This window comes from Vicia villosa, linkage group LG2 (genome assembly GCF_029867415.1).
Source record: "Vicia villosa cultivar HV-30 ecotype Madison, WI linkage group LG2, Vvil1.0, whole genome shotgun sequence".
NCBI classification, from domain to species: Eukaryota; Viridiplantae; Streptophyta; class Magnoliopsida; order Fabales; family Fabaceae; genus Vicia; species Vicia villosa.
Window position 1 is genome coordinate 207,296,656 of NC_081181.1, and position 17,932 is coordinate 207,314,587.

The following is a 17,932-nucleotide window of genomic DNA, read 5'->3' on the forward strand; positions in this document are numbered from 1 at the left end:
TAGCACCCAGCAGCACTAGAACTACCTTGATTAAAGCCAAATTGGTTCGACGGTGTTGCATAGCCAGAGGGGGTGCCACGGTGAGAGGGTTCATCTTGAGGACCATTGTCGGGACTTAGATGTAGGCTTGACGAGTCGGGCGTAAGGTTTTGGCCGAACAACCTGGCGGACCCTGCAAACGCTGAAAACCCAAATGGTTGTGATTGGGTCCGATACTGGCTAGCGGAATGGTGTTGGTCTTCAGCTTCTTGAAAAGGTTGAGACTGTGATTGGAACAGATTTGGTTGCCGATAGTTGCGGGCAGAACGGGACGGAGTGGAGAACAGATTTTGTTGTTGGTCGGTGTACTGATTTTGTTCTGGTTCTCGTAGTAGTTGTTGCTGCTGCAGTTGTCGTTGTTGTAGTTGTTGTCGTTGTTGTTGCCATTGCTGTTGTCGTTGTTGTAGTTGTTGTTGTTGTTCCTCTTCAGGTTGTTGTTGGGGTAGGATGTAGTTGTGAGCACGGGGGTCTATTAAGTAGAACGGATCTGCAATAAACAAGTTAGGGGTTGTAACCGTACGATACCAACTCATGTACTCGGCGGACGGTTTCATCTCATGATCACTGACGGGGAAGTTGAGGACATATTGGCGACGGTCCTTCCACATCTGGCGGTGATCGGGTGCGAAATCCTTCCAGTTTTGGTGAGTCTACTGATGGTTGACTCGTCTGAGGTGCCACACTCCCAAGTCAACTGGAGGGTCGGGTATACCTTGACGCATTCTGAACTGTAGCATGACCCGGTCACTATGATGCATTTTGATGATGTTGTACCAGATCAGGCAACATCTTGTAGTCCAAATTTCTGCATCTGCAGCTCTAGGCTCATGGTCGCAATTGAGATACGGTCTCCATATAAACTGCATGCATAAGAGTTATACATTATTTCGGGCAAGTATTTATAAAAAATACAAATATAAAAGAGCAAAAGATTAGAGATAATACTTGATGGGGTCCTAGATGATCAATCAGCTGGGGGTACATTGTGATATTTGACCGCAGATTTTTTGTGAAGTCCATTTTTTTCACGCAAAATCTAAAACGCAAATTAAATGATTTAGTTAGAGTAGAGTAGATCATAATCCACTAATTGTGCATGAAAAATATGGTATATTAAAAACTTACCTCAGTGCATACGGAAAGGTCCAACTGCCATTGTTAATCGGGGCCATTATGGGCATCCTCCACCACCCCCACACCTGCACCAACAGAGCACATCCATAGAATGTGCAAGAATCATATTTTGAGTTCTTGCACAGGGATTGGTACACCGTAGCCAGCACTGCAGACCCCCAGCTATATAGACCAACTCTAGTAAAATCCATTAATAAACGAAGATACATAAAATTAACAGTGTTACCAGTACTATCTGGAAACAAAGCATTTCTAATTAGCAAGAGTAGGTAGCACCTGGTTTTCTGAAGTATGGTCTCTTGGGGAGACGCATCATCCAACCGAAAATTATCATAATAAACCCTTAACCTCTTAAGGTTAACACCATGTCCCCTAGCTCCAACTCGTCCCTCTATTAAGTCTATGCCCAATGCCTGAAAGCATAGGGAATTTGCCTGCATTACACAGCCATTAATTGCCTTCTCGTCAACTGGAAGGCCTAGTAACATATGAACATCCTCCAGGGTGATGGTGCACTCCCCTGTTGGAAGATGGAAAGTGTGTGTCTCCGACCTCCAGCGTTCTAGCAACGCCAGAACAAATTTGTGATCAATAGAAGACTCAGCGATGGTGCTAATCGGTCCGAAACCAGCAACGTCCAAGTAGGGTCTTATGCGGTCGTCCGGAGCGATGATCGAGTGACTACGAGTCCGGAAACGGTTAGCGTCCTGAAAATAATTATGTATGCATAAGTATTCAGTTATTTCATCACAGACAGGTGCATGTTATTAACGTAATAGTAAAATACTTACATAGGCTGCGATGTTCTCGGGGGTTCCTCGGTGCGTATCACCCATTGTTAAGAGAGACATGGTTGAGCACTGGAAATCTGGAATTTGAAAGCAAAACGATTAATGTGAGAGTAGATGAGTGAATGTGGTGAGAAATCTGCAGAGGCCATGGTAGTATATATATTGATGAGGAACCTCCGAGAACACGTTGCTCCTCAGCCGGACATCTATTTAATCTCTGATAGGCATGCTTCCATTGATAGTGCTTATAATAATCCAGCAAACGGATGGCATGACCCGCCATCAAAACACGTCTATTGTATTCGCCACATCGCCCAGAACTTCATGCGGGAGATCAAGGACAGACATCTCAGGAAGGCCCTGGTCAATGCTGGTTATGCATTAACCCAACCCACATTCCAGCATTATCGGAGTGAGATTGTACTAACAAATCCAGATGCAGGAAGTTGGATAGATAACCTTTCTAGGGAGAAATGGACTAGGGCTTATGACAAAGGCGTGCGATGGGGCCATATGACGACAAATCTGGTGGAATCAATGAATGGAGTTTTCAAAGGCATTCATAACCTTCCTATCACAGCACTAGTGGAGGCAACCTACTTTAGGATGGCTTCGCTATTCTCAACAAGAGGGAGGAAATGGGGTGATGTTAGACAATCTGGTCAACTGTTAAGTGATAGTTGCATGAAATTTATGCAACAGCAATCAGCAAAAGCAAACACTCATCAAGTAACTTCTTTCGACCGGTTCAACCGCACGTTCAGTATGCGCGAAACAATTGACCACAATGAGGGTTTGCCAAGACAACAGTATAGGGTTCTGTTGGACGAAGATTGGTGCGACTGTGGAAGGTTTCAAGCTTTTCGTATGCCTTGCTAACATGTCATAGCTGCATGTGCGTTTGCGCACCGCTACGCAAAATCACTACTGTCTCCAATTTACAAGACTCAGACATTGCTCCGAGTTTACAGTGTTGCGTTTCCAATGGTAGCCAAGGAGGATTACTGGCCTGAGTATGATGGGGAGGTAGTTTGGCATAACGATGCAATGCGGCGAAAGAAAAAGGGTCGTCCCAATAGTACGCGGATTAGAACCGAAATGGACGTCCACGACAAAATGGAAAGAAAATGCAGCATTTGTCGTCAGGTGGGGCACAATAGAAAAAGATGCCCTAATCGTGGCTCGACCTCGTCGCAAGTTTAATCTACTCTGTATTTTTTTTTACGATAATGTATCAATTTCGCTTACCACCTCTTGCAACCTTTCCTCAGTCTTTCATCAATAAATTGTGCTTTAGTGAATAATCGAAATCGCCAACGCAAACATTATTCAGGGTTACTACGCATTGACCCAATTATACTAACCCATAATAATAAGGATTCTCCCCCTTACCTCTTCAATTTCTTCAAACCCTAGCTTTTGCTCTTCTCCTCTCTTAGCCTCCTTTCTCCCCTATCTCTTCTCTTGAAAATGACCAAATAAAATGATATCTCTACTCTCACTAAACCCTTACTATCTTATGGTTTATAAAATGGGCTTAAAAGATAACACCCCCTATTTACTTCTAACTCTAATAAATAGGCTCAATTAGATATAATCTCTTAATATCTCTATTAGTTCAATAAAGTGAACCAACACAAATATACACATGTCGCACGCTCGCGAAAAAATGAACAGAGTCGCCACCAATATATTTATCCCATAAGGGAAAGGAATACCAGGAAACCTAACAAAGGAAGGAACAGGGTCTTGCGACCAGAGAATCTAGGTACGGGAGTCGGTTACGCAAGGGGAAGGTATTAGCACCCCTCGCGCCCATCGTACTCGATGGTATCCACCTATGTTTGTTTCTATCTAAAGGGTGTGTACTATATCTATGTCTACATGCGAATGAATGCAAAAGAAATGCGGAGAAAAGAAGGAAATATTTACAAGTGTGCTCGTTCAAGCCCCGCGACTTGATGCCTACGTATCCTTTTCAGGAATCAGAGCGCCGTAGTTCGGCTCCATAGTTTTGTTTGTTTTTGTGTTTTTTAGTTGGGCGGAGTTAACGCTCGCGCTCTTGCATAAGGGATCGACCTAGGATGCAATAGAGCGGAGATAACAATGCCCTTAAGAAAGGAGAGAAAGAGAGAGAGTTTGAGTGTTTCGAGGAAATCCCTAAAGCAAGGGAAACTCGAGTTACTCTTTGGTTTGTGTCTTTTAGAATTTGGGAACTTACGCCCGAATAGAACCCTAAAGCAAGGGAGATCCAAGCACTCGAATGATTCCCTAAAGCAAGGGAGATCCAAGCTTCCATTCCCTTTTTAAGAATTTTCACTTTGATTATTAGTGTTTTAAGTATTTTCTTTGTATTTTTTATGGGGAATTTATTCAAGTATTTTTAGATGTTTTATAGTTGAAAAAGAAAAAGAATGAAAAAGTAGGGGGACTAGCCTAATTTCTAAGCCTAATGTCATTCTAATTCTAATAGAAAGGAAGAAAAGTTTATCTAAGCATTTCACAATATATTGAAAATTTCACAAAAAGAAAAGAATTAAAGCTAAACTATTTATGAAAATATATTCACAAGCAACTTCATTTTTATTCATGATTAAAACTAATTTGAATTAACAAAAAAAACTATTCATTTTATAGTACATCAATCAATTAAAAATCAAAGAAACACTAACTAAAAAATTCAATTAAAAGGAAACAAAATTTCTAAAAAATCTAATTGGATGAAAAAGTATTTTTGTCATTTTTGTTTAAGAAAAATTTAATTAATTGCAAAGGAAAATAGAAGGAAAATCACTTTATTATTTGTTTTCTACTAACAGCAAAGGGGGTGTATCAGTACTTTTCACATGAACTAAAAAATAGTTGAAGCAGAAAACTGGGCTCGAACAGGGGGTGGGGATAGCGTCAAGTGTACAGGCCCAGATCTTATGCGTTGTGGTGCACTAGCAAGCCAGGGGTGTGATTTGGAAAAGTCTCCAGGCCCAGACGCGTATGCGGCCCAAACAGTCATCAAACCAACCATTTCAATTATCATCTCATTTGTTTTATTACCAGCATGCCATTATTTTGTTATAAAAATTCACCAAAACGTAGCAACATGATATCAATTGGTGCAAATCATTTAAGTCATGTAAAGACAAAATTACTCACGAGCCAGTCATAATTCACCACGCCATGTCTCCAATCATTGCAATAGGATAAAGCATGATAATAACAAAAAGGAAAACACCAGTACATGAGAGCCACGTCACCGCCTGAAACGTGATCCTCAAAACAAAACGCCGGCGCCGGACTCGCTTCGGTCACCCTCTCCGACGGCCTCGCGGCGGCGCTACGCGTCTTTTTTTCCAGAATTTTAAGAGACCGACACCGTTCCGCTCGGTTTTTTATGTAGAGTCCAGATCTGCAACTAGATTTACCTGAACCTCTCTCTATCATCCCTACCGAACACAATAGCTAAGCCCTAGCTTAATGTAATTCACCACAAACGCGTGTTAACATCGTCACTCATCTTATTATTAGCAGGCACATCGTTAATACTACCAGAGCACCACAAACATAAGCAGTAATCATGTATTTCTAAGCAAACCAGAAACATACACTGAATCCACTAAATGCATCACATATTCATGCTTAGTTCATGTTGCTAGAATGATAAGGAGGTTCAAGATCTTACTTGTGCGAATCTTGAACTTCAAAGAAGAAGGAGTTCTTGAGTTGATAGAAGGAAGATAATCTTCAACCTTGCTACCACACGAACAAGATGGAGATGGTGATGTTAAGCTCCAGATTCTTGACTTCAGCTGAACTTAGAGCATCCTTGCAGTGATAGAGGCATTAGACTCGTTTCAGAAAAGGTGAAGTGGTGAGAATGCTGCGATGAAGATCCACTAAGTTTGTTAAAAGTTTTTTGGAGGTTGCGTGGTGGTGATGAGTTACGGTGGTGGCTGAAGCTATGAAGATGACGGTTGCGGTGGCCGGAGTTTGTTACAGTTCGTAACAAACTCAGATGGAGGAGGAGAGAGTGAACTGAAGGGTAGAGGGAGTGTGGAGAGAGGTTGAATGCAAAATGAGAGAGAGAGAGAGAGAGAGAGAGAGAGAGAGAGAGAGAGAGAGAAGAGAGTATGGAGTGAGGGAATTTTCAGAATGAGCGTCTTTCTGAATAGTGATGTTGTAGCCTCACTTATATATAGCCACTGATTGAGGAATGATGATGATTTCTTGAGTGTGGAGCCTAGGAGTGTGATTGGCAACAACTTTCTCATTTTCTTTGATGTGGGACTTGAGGTAACACTTAATACACAAGTTTGGGCTATTTGTAGTGTGGTTCTTTGCGAGCTTTTTGGAATCAGCACTGCTGCATGGCTTGATGTGGCAATATAGCATTGCATGGAAAGCATTTTATGCCAGGGATAGACAGCTCATGATCACGACTTTACACACACGTAGCTATCATTCTAGACCTCCATTTGGCTCAAATTCAAGCTCCTTGTAAAGAGGTGATGGAAGTGATGAATTAATGTGTTGAAACTCCCTTGAAATAATGCTTGGACAGATGACAATGATGCTTGAAATGTGGTGGTACACAAATGTATGATGGCTGCATGCACGTGACTTGGCTCTGGAACTGTGCTCTTGGCAAAAGTATGGCTTGGTAGAGGAGTGACTTTGCAACCTCGTAACTTGCTCCACACATGTCCAAAATTGATGAAACTAGGTTCAATGGATAGGGGACATGGCAAGGAATGGTTTAGAACCAAGCTTGTTCAAGATGATGACTTGTGGAGGAAGAAACATGCATTGACATTTGGCACACCATGTGTTTGCTGAAATGCATGCGTGTGCCTTAAGAATCTGCCTTGGCTGCCTGCAGGATTTGACCAGTGTTGGGGCACCACTTTGAAGGCTTGCATCTCACTCAATATTTGTTCAATTGTCCCAATTATTGTGTCAATGGATAGAGGAGATGGCAAAGAAGAGAATGGTACCAAGTTTGCATTCATGGCACTTTTGTAGAGCTCTAAAAATAGCTGGAGATTTGGCATGCCATGTGTTTGTTAAAATGCCAGGTCATGACCTGACTTGTGACCTGGGTTGTGACTTGGTTTGAATGAGCTTTCAGAAACTTCTCAACACTTTAACTCTTCATACAAGCTTCAAATGAAAAAGTGTCCAACTACAAAGTTGTTCTCCTCCATGAGAGGAATAACTTTGATGTTGGAACTTTCTCCAAAAAAAGCCATTTGCCACGTGTAATCTGGTGCTGAAGTGGACTGCTCATCAAGATTTAAAATGCCAAAATATTTTCTAAGTGTTGAAACTTTCTATTTTTGTCATTTTTCTATTTTTGGCAACTTTTGTCAAACTCCCGATTTTATCCATTCTTCGACTTTTCTTAACCGATTTTCCACCAAAAGTCAATATTTGAATAATTCTTCTGATTTTGACCCCAAAAGTCAACTGTTTTGATTTTTCCGACTATTGGTGAAATTCCCGACTAAATCTACTCCGATCAAATCCAGTCAAACAAACACATCCACGTAGTCAGTATGAGAAGCTTTTCACACATAGAAACCACTCCTGATCAAATGTTGACCAGAAAGTCAACTGGTTGACTTTGGTCAAAGAAACCCTGATTTGGGAGACCAGATGATTTGCAAGCCAGTATCCTTCAACCAATGCCTTGAATTGAGATTGAGAAAACCCTAATCCAGGAGGGCTTCCTTGAACACAGAACCACATGATTATACCTCAGTCTCCTTATTCTCTGATCAAAATTCTTTGCAACAGAGCTTTTTCTTGCTAGCCTTTGAATAGCACCAATGATATGAATGCATGAGTGTGAGTTATGACCTAAGTGATGTATGTACATGAATGCAAAGCCTAAGCCAGTTAGAAGTTAGAGGGTAGGACAAATTTGGGGTATGACAACACATAGTCAATTAATTCAATTAATCATTATATCACCAAATAATTAAATAAATAATTAACACACTAAATAATTAAATAAATACTTAACTCACCAATTAATTAAATAAATAATTAACACACCAATTAATTAAATAAATAATAAAATAGTACGATAAAATAAATACTAAAAAAATCGGGCTGTTACAACTCTCCCCCACTTAAAAGATTTTCGTCCTCGAAAATTCAATCGACACAACCATCTCAACACCGAAACTTCACTTACTCTCTCCAAATTCACACCAAAACAAAATGTTCCACATCTTCGACCATACAAGCTCTAAAAGATGTCATTCCAATACCCGAATGGAATGCCATGCACTACCCAGTTCTCGCGAAGAACAACTTAGCAAGTCCCTCCATTCATTAATCCATTCTCACTGGAATAAAATAAGCGCATCTCGTTAACCTATCCACAATGACCCATATCACTTCACAACTACTCGATGATATCAGCAAACCCGAAACAAAATTCATAGAGATACTATCTCACTTCCACTCGAACAGGGTAACTGTTGCACCAACTAAACGGTTCCTAACAAATGCAATTCAATTACACAATTCCGCTATATCTCTCTTCATAATTTGCCACTAAACATCTTCCTCAAATCTCGATACATTTTAGTAGCACCATGATGAATACTCAATCCATTACGATGCCCTTCATCCAAAATTCTCTTTCTCAAATCTGAAACATCAGGAATACAAACTCGATCATGACTCCTCATGACACTATTCTCATCAATACGAAAGTTATTACCTTTTCCCTTGCTTCATCAATGTCATCTTGTCAACTAATTCTAAATCCAATTTTTGACCCTCTCTAACCTCGTCAAGAATACCACAAGTAAGCTTCAATATACCAAACTTAACACACGAAGGCTTCGTCTCACAAACCAAACTCAAGTCTCTAAATTGTTCCAACATCTTTAATTCTCGAATCATTGACATAGACATATGCAATGATTTCCTACTCAATGCATCGGTTACAACATTCGCTTTTTCAGAATGGTAATTCAACCCAAAATCATAATCCTTCGAAATTCCACTCGTCTTGTTTTCCTCATATTCAATTCTTGTAGTCACTACACACCTCATCTCGAAATCACAAACCTAAAGAAACTCTCTTCCTTTAACCAAATCTCACATTCAGAAAACTTTGCATATAACCTCTTCTCATTCAACATCGATAACACAATCCTTAATGTTCAGCATGTTCATCGTCACTCTTAGAATCAAAACATCCTCAAAACATTACCTCATAGAACCTTATTTTCTTCTTACTCAACAACAGGCGCGGCTCTATGACTATACACTCAGACAATTGAACCTCTTCTCAAAAAACTCCTCAAATCGACTCTTTAACTTCTCCTTAGTCGCTTTACACGCTACCAAGTTAGTAAGACAAGTCAATCTCGTCCAATACGATCTCGTCTTCTATCAACAATAGATCAAGGGTGATCAAGTCCTCAATTTGTCAATAGACAGTCGACAATCATAATGAAACATAAACCATCGTTACTAAACCATAATAACGTTCCTTCAGAACTCGCACTAGAAATCACTTAAAACACCAATACCCAACATCTCTCTTAAAATTACAATTACTTGCTTAGACTCCAAACAGTTCATACCAAAATTCTCATCAAATTGGTCTAGCGGAAAACAAACTAAATCAATCCCAAAATCTCTACCAAGATGCTCCACGGATAATTCAAACACGTAAAAGAAGTAGAAACAAAACCACAACCGTTGTATCAATAACCATACTTCTATGCATAACAGATAAAACAAGATCCAATCTCACACCACAATCCAAAGAAACGAAAGAATACGTTGCACCATCATAAATAATAAAATACGTACCTCAGATTATCTTCTCCTTAGCAGTGGTCTCAGCACCAGGCAACACAAACACTTTTCCTTTCGTTTGCTCTTTCTTTGGCTTATCACATTTGGTACTAATGTGACCTCTCTCACCACAATTGTAACAAATCGCACTCGAACCAATTCTACACTTGTGTGCTTTGTGACCAATCTTGTTACACTTGAAACATGTCACCGAGTCCTTACCACAATCAAAAACACGATGACCTTCAATACCACATCTGAAACACTTAAGTGGAGTAGAAGTTCCTCCCCCACTTAGCTTATTGCCAAAACAAGATTGTTTCCTCTTGTCATAATATGGTTTCCCACGGAATTGTCCTCCTTCTCGTTTCAACTTTAGAAATCTTACATCTTTCTTTCCACGCACATCTTCTGGAAAATAGTTTTCCAAAAATGCATCACGGAAAAGAGTCCAAGTAACTTCAATACCTTCTCTTTCAAATCTCCGCACAGTATTACTCCACCAATCGTCAGCTCCTTTTGTCAGCATGTGAGTACCAAACCGTACTTTATGTACATCAGTGCAACTCACGACTTGAAAGATCTTCTCAATTTCTCTCATCCATGCTTGTGCTTTGTTCGGTCCATACTCTCCTTCAAAGATCGGTGGATTGCACCTTCAGAAATCTCCAAAAGCACGAAACTCTTCCTTTCCTCCATAACCGGCACTCTCTTGTGGCGCTTGTCCAATCGCACCAGTCCACCTCATCACTGCCTCAACATTAATGTTACCATTCGTTCCTGCAGCCATTGTCCTAAGACATCCAACAACCAAACAGACAAAACAGTATCGATTGTGTCAGATACACAAATCAAATATAACAGGATTAGACAACATTAACGACTATTGACCAACTGGTCGACCATGCTCTGATACCACTAATGTAACACCCCTTTCTACCTCATAAAATAATAAGCATATAATCAGAGAATAAGCATGCATATAACTCAAAAGGGCGTCACATCGATGTTTTCAAAAACTAAAAAAAAAGCTTTTAAAACCGACAGCATTTATCCATAAAATACAATACACCTGGTCATTTCAAATAACACCTGACATATAATCATAATTCATCCAGAATATGCATTAACAGCGGAATTAATACTCATGTGTTTCATATAAATGATACATGTCCCATACCATGATCATAATATTTGGCCTAAAGCCTCTCAACAACAAGTAACCAATTAAACAAGTTCACAAGTTATAACAAAATACATAAGCAAATAGAACATGAGTTCGACATCTAAGTTACCCAGTGTTACATGACCAGAGCATTGACTCGCTACTTAATTACCAAGCAACTCGGACGAAACTCCGACTAGATCACACGCCAGCTACTAATCGTCAAACATGCATGTCGCCAAACGAGGGCTACATTAAAACAGAAGGGTGAGAATACAAACCATTATGAAGAAAGTATAATGAGATACAATGGTTAAATCAACAATTATAGGAATGCATTACACTTGCCTAATCATAAAATTAATGTTAATCGTAATTCACATATATTAAGCATACACCAAGTATAAGAGTATAATATCTCAATATTATATTCTCAATTATACACATAGCCATAATTATCACATATTCCCGCATTTAACCAATTACGTATTCAAACATCACCCATTCTTAATTATCAACTAATACAAATATCGCTACAACACCAAGTGTACATAATCAATTACCAAACTCATACACATAGCATTACGACATCAATGCACATAATAAATTGTTCACTCGTACACTTATTACAACAACATAATGCACATAATCAATTATCACAATCATGCACATATCATGACAACATAATGCACATAGTCAACTATCACATAACTCTAATGTGACTCAATGAAACATGTGACACTATGCATGTGGTACCAATGTGAAATTCTAAGTTTCACCGGCCTCCGATTCATATCTCTAGAATCTAAGCCACACTTCCGATCCGGACAAGACCAAAGTCCACCAATTGTAAACATATAGTTTACGGCTTCCGATTCACTCTAGAATCCAAGCCCGCTTGTGTTTCAAAGCAAATCCACCTGTGTTTCAAGGCACACTATGATATGAATGTATGTACAATATCACAAATATATGCAATTAAGATCATCTCTACCATCTTAACTTTCCGCATATCACAATAATTCAACTCTATGAATTATCCACCAATTGTACACAACATTCACAACACACACACACATCATTCACATATGAGAGGCCAATTAATCAATTACGATTCACACAATCCAATTAACACTAGTAACCATACTATCTCATGTTAATTCTCATTTTTGTCAATTATACATGAACACACACTTTCCACATCAAACAATTAATTGTTAGAACTAATGCTATCCAACTACTCATAGAGAATCAATGTTAGCACAACATCATGGCATATACATATATTTATTCTCAACATAAACATATTCAAGCCAAAACACAATTACGGACAAATTCCCAAAATACCGTAATTTACCGATAACCGAATAATTTATCCAAGTCCAAGTATATTCCAAATAAATAGTCTTATTAAAATTAATTCAACTATTAATTTAATTAACCAATTAATAATCACACTATATTAATTTAATTCACTTCTATTTCTACTCCATTTCCAATTTCTAGCATTCTATTGCTCAAGACCATTTTTTATTGAAAAGAATATCGCGCTAGCTTTCTAACGCTTCGAACGGAGACTCAAACGGAGTTACGGTTCAAAAGATATGAATTGTTAAAGTTTCAACGAAAAAAACAAACACCGACATCTTACACTAACAACTCTAAACATGTTAAAATTACGCAAAACAAATAAAAATATGACTCTTAATAACTCTAAACAACTCTGACAACTTATTGTCAACTCTAACAACTCTATTGACAACTCTAACAACTCTATTGACAATTATATTAAATTGTTAAAATTTATTTATAAAGAATATTTAAATAAAACACAATTTCGTTCGATTTGTAAAATATCACAATTTCAACAAAATAACATCACCACGTTAATCTACTAATTAAACTTAGCTACCACGTAAATTTTCATCAAATTCCAGACAACTAATTATACCGTTTAATTCTGCTATTCGATCAAACGAAACTATTTCTATTGTATTTCAATTTATAATGGTTCATTTCCAATTCATTTTCGCTACAGGACTACCTCATTTCCTATTATATATAAATCTGTTACAGAGCTACTTCATTTCCAATTCCATTATATACATGTTCCGCTACAGTAAGTGAACCACTATATCATTTCAAATTTCTAATATATATGTTCTGCTACAGTAAGTAGTATAAGAAATATGCATAGTAAAGAAAAATGATGCGCTACAGTATACATATATATACCAATTAATAATTCTCAATCATCCCCTAATTTCACCAATGTATTAATTTCAACACAATTAATCACCACAAATCAAAATTTATAATCAAAACCTAACAATTTCAAAACCATAAAAATTAGGGATTTATACCTAAACATGTTTCTACCCATTGACTCAATTATACTAACCCATAATAATAAGGATTCTCCCCCTTACCTCTTCAATTTCTTCAAACCCTAGCTTTTGCTCTTCTCCTCTCTTAGCCTCCTTTCTCCCCTATCTCTTCTCTTGAAAATGACCAAATAAAATGATATCTCTACTCTCACTAAACCCTTACTATCTTATGGTTTATAAAATGGGCTTAAAAGATAACACCCCCTATTTACTTCTAACTCTAATAAATAGGCCCAATTAGATATAATCTCTTAATATCTCTATTAGTTCAATAAAGTGAACCAACACAAATATACACATAGTCAATTAATTCAATTAATCATTATATCACCAAATAATTAAATAAATAATTAACACACTAAATAATTAAATAAATACTTAACTCACCAATTAATTAAATAAATAATTAACACACCAATTAATTAAATAAATAATAAAATAGTACGATAAAATAAATACTAAAAAAATCGGGCTGTTACATTATGCGCCATTTGGTTTGGCTATTTCTATCAGCATGCGCCAAATCATTTGGCGCATCCAACTGTCTGGTACCACAAACCTAGACAGTTTGGTAAATACCCCGAAAACATTGTTTTTTGGTATTTTTTTATTAAACATGGTTATTTAAATTTTTTTTCCAATATTATCGTATTTACATATACCTTTTAATAGTAAATTTTACAATATTAATATTATCACTGTTACAACATACAATCACATAATTGATGAATGTTGGAGAGTTTAGAATATGTGAAGAAGAAGATAGCAAGAAAAAAGTGAAATAGAGTGATAATTGAGGGTGAGAATTGACAATTGCATTAATTTTGATGCGAAAATGTCTCCAAGGTATTTATACAAGTGTTACACAACAATTGAGACCTAAAATAAATCATTAGCAAGAAAAACAAAAATTCGGGCTTGTAACGGGTTAACACAAATAGTTAGCCGGTTACAGCTTCTACAAAATAAAAAATGCATATTAGGTGTAACTAGTTAACGCATATGCGTAAACGGTTAATGTCAACTCAAAAGAGCTTTTTTCTGCTCCATAAGTGCTTTTTCCATTAGTTGTAACTGGCTACATCCTCGTGTTAACCGATTACAACACTTGAATTATCAGGATTTCATCAAGCACACCACCTTAATTCAAGTATTCCAAGTCCTCCATGTCTATGCTCATCTTCAACCTCTTGAACACATCATTTGTGACTCCTTTTTTTTAAAATCTTAGGTATTTGGCCTTGCAACCGACTAATCCAAGAGGACTAATACCACTGTCCACTAGCGGGGCCCCCGTTTAAAGTTAGAGAGCTCTGTATGGACTGATCCAACACAAGGATTGTTAGAACCTAGTTGGATTCAAACTCAGGACCTTGAGAGGAGCACAACCTCAAGACCTAATCCTCCACCACTAGACCAATCATTTGTGACTCCTTTAGTCAACAAATCAGCAATTTTGTCCTCACTTTTACAATATTTCAATCTTAACCTGTCTTCACTAACAAGCTCCCTCAAGTAGTGAAACATCATCTCAATGTGCTTGCTCCTCCCATGCGCATTTGGGTTCTTAGCAAGATTGATAGCTGGAACATTATCAACCAAGAGTGTGACAACCTCACCATCATTGTTGCCCAACTCTTCCAATAGATTCATTAGTCATACAAGTTGACACACATATAACGAAGCGGTAATATACTCGACCTCACAAGACGAGAGTGTAACTATTGATTCCTTCTACGAACACCATGAGATTGGTGCTCCACCGAACATAAAGATGTATTCTTCTGTAGACTTACAATCATCTTTATCTCCACACCAATTGGAATCATGGTGCTACAACCACTCTTCTCGACTTCCCGCTGTAGCAAGACACATATGCTCCATAACTTTCAACTCAATCTTGAAAGTTCTATTGGCAGCCATAGGAGTTTTAAGGACCAAAACTCCGTTTACATCCATAACGCGCAAATCTTGTAACCCTTCTAAAGCAATTGGTCAATACTTAGAAGATTGCATTTGATTCTAGGAATGTACAATATATCTTTGATCAGGAAATGACCACCATCCCTTCTCATGATCAAAATATCACTGATTTCATCGGTCACTAAAGTGGTGTCATCCGCGAATTTCACTTTATTGTTTCTAAACAGGATCAAATTGACTTCAATCTCAAAGGCCTCCCTAAGGAGTTTAATTCATTTTTTATGCAAATGTATGTAGCTCAAGAGCCTCAATTTTTCTATGATGATGAAGCGCTCCTCTATGTCCAGGAGGCGCAGCTTGATAAGTTCCCTCAGGAATTGGATATTTCTGATGTTTCAGTAAATGATGTGAATGATAATCACCAAATAGTTGGTGTGCCTAAAATCTCTGCTCGTACTCAAGGTTGTGGACGCGTATTTCGTTGTCATGGATGTACATTTCGTGGTCGCGGGAACGGTAAAGGTTTCTACCCATCTGGATCTCAACCTACTTGTCAGCTTTATGGAAAATACGGTCATGCTGTGATTGATTGTTGGTAACAAACTGATGAGTAGTTTACACCAACTCAAGCTCAAGCCTTGCCTTAAAATGTTGCTTCTGATTTCAAATACTCTCGAGGCTTCAACATATGATCCTCGGGCATTGGCCCTAATGTCAACTGCATATGAGTACTTCTTGCCTCGAAATCTTGAAAGTCAGGCTTGGTTTGTAGACTCGGGTGCTTCTCACCACCTCACTTTTCGTGCTTCTTACTTGCATTCTAAGAAAGCTTACTCGGGTACTTCTCGTGTCAGTGTAGATAAGGGTCTGTCCCTAGCAATCATATGTGTAGGATCTACTCATATTTCGTCTTCCTTATGCCCCTATAATACACTTACACTTAATGTATTCTTCTAGTACCATGCATTAACAGAAATTTGTTGTCAGTTTCCAAGTTCTCGCGTGATAACAATGTTGTGTTTGAATTCTTGGTTGATAAGTGTTTTGTCAAATCTCATGTTTATAGGCTTACGTTGCTTGAAGTTTTTGTGATTCCAGTAAATTGTATTGCTTCCCTCGCTTAATTGTGGCTCCTTCCATCATGTCCTCCATGTCTTCTTCCAATTACATGATTGTTTGTAATAATGCTAAGTCAGTTTCATGTTAGGTGACATCTGGTTAAATAACACGAGATCTAGTTTTTTTGGCATTTTCGACTAGGTCATGCAACTATCCTGCTATTCGACAAGCTCTAAAGCATTGAAATATTCCTTTTTCGACTAGGCCGTTTTTTAATAAGTCGTGTAACTCTTGTTGTATTGGATAATCTCATCGATTATATTCCCCAACACCTATAACATTCTATCATTCTCCTTTTGAATTAGTTCACACGGATCTTTGGGGTCTTGTCCCCTTCACTTCGACTTTTGGCTTTCTTTACTATGTTGCTTTTGTCTATGCTTATTCGAAGTACACTTGGATCTATTTTCTTTTTAAAAAAGTCGGAAACATTTCATTCCTTCTAATTATTTCACAAGTTTGTTCAAACTCAGTTTCACACTACCATTAAAGATGTTCAATCCGATTATGGGGGAGAGTTTAGACTCTTCGCTTTATTTAATTGATTTAGGTGTCTCTGATAGGCTCACGAGTCCATACGCGTCTCACCAAAATGGTACAGTCGAATGCAAGCACAGACATATTGTAGAAATAGGCCTTACCATTCTATCTCATGATTCATTTCCTCTTCGTTTTTGGGAACATAGTTTTACATTTGCGGTTCATGTGATTAATTGATTTCCTACTGTGGGCCTTGCTTATTTTCAGCCCCCTTTCTTTGGCATGTATGGCAAGTATCCTTGTTATGACAGTATTAGGGTATTTAGTTGAGTTTTCCATTCACTCGTCCTTACAACAAACATAAGTTGGAATTTAGGTGTCATGAGTGTGTATACATGGGATTTTTTTCTTGAGCATAAGGGTTACAAATGTCTTAGCAGGTCCGATCTAATTATATTTCTAAAGATGCTATTTTTACGGGTATGTTTTTCCTTACTTGTATACTAACTGATTGAAACTTCCACACTGAGCCCATTCCTTTTCTTTAAATTTTGACTTCAATTGATTCTTTATTCCCACGTATCACTCAGGAGTTAGCTCACTGTTCTTTAATTTTGTATTCTAAGGATCCTTCAATTTTAACTTCTACTGAGTCATCAATTTCGATTCCTCCACAGGGTTCTACCATGAGTTCCTCGACTGAGTCAGAGTACCCTATTATTCCTCCTTCCTTTCTTCCTCGGGTTCAACAGTTTAATACATATCCCATTTTGACTCCAAGTCTAAGGCTCTTTTTTCCCATGTTGAACCTTCAACAGTCAAACAAGCTCTCTTCAATCCATGTTAGCTTGAAGCATGAGACTTGAGTATGAAGCTTTTTTAAAGAATCAGACCTGGACACTGACCACTCTTCCACCAAATCAAAAACATGTGGGATGCATGTGGGTTTTCAAGGTTAAAGAGAATCCCAATGGTTCAGTGCACAAGTACAAAGCTCAACTGGTTGCTAAGGGGTTTCATCAACAGTTTGGATTTGATTTCAATGAGAATTTTTCTCCAGTTATTAAACTTGCAAC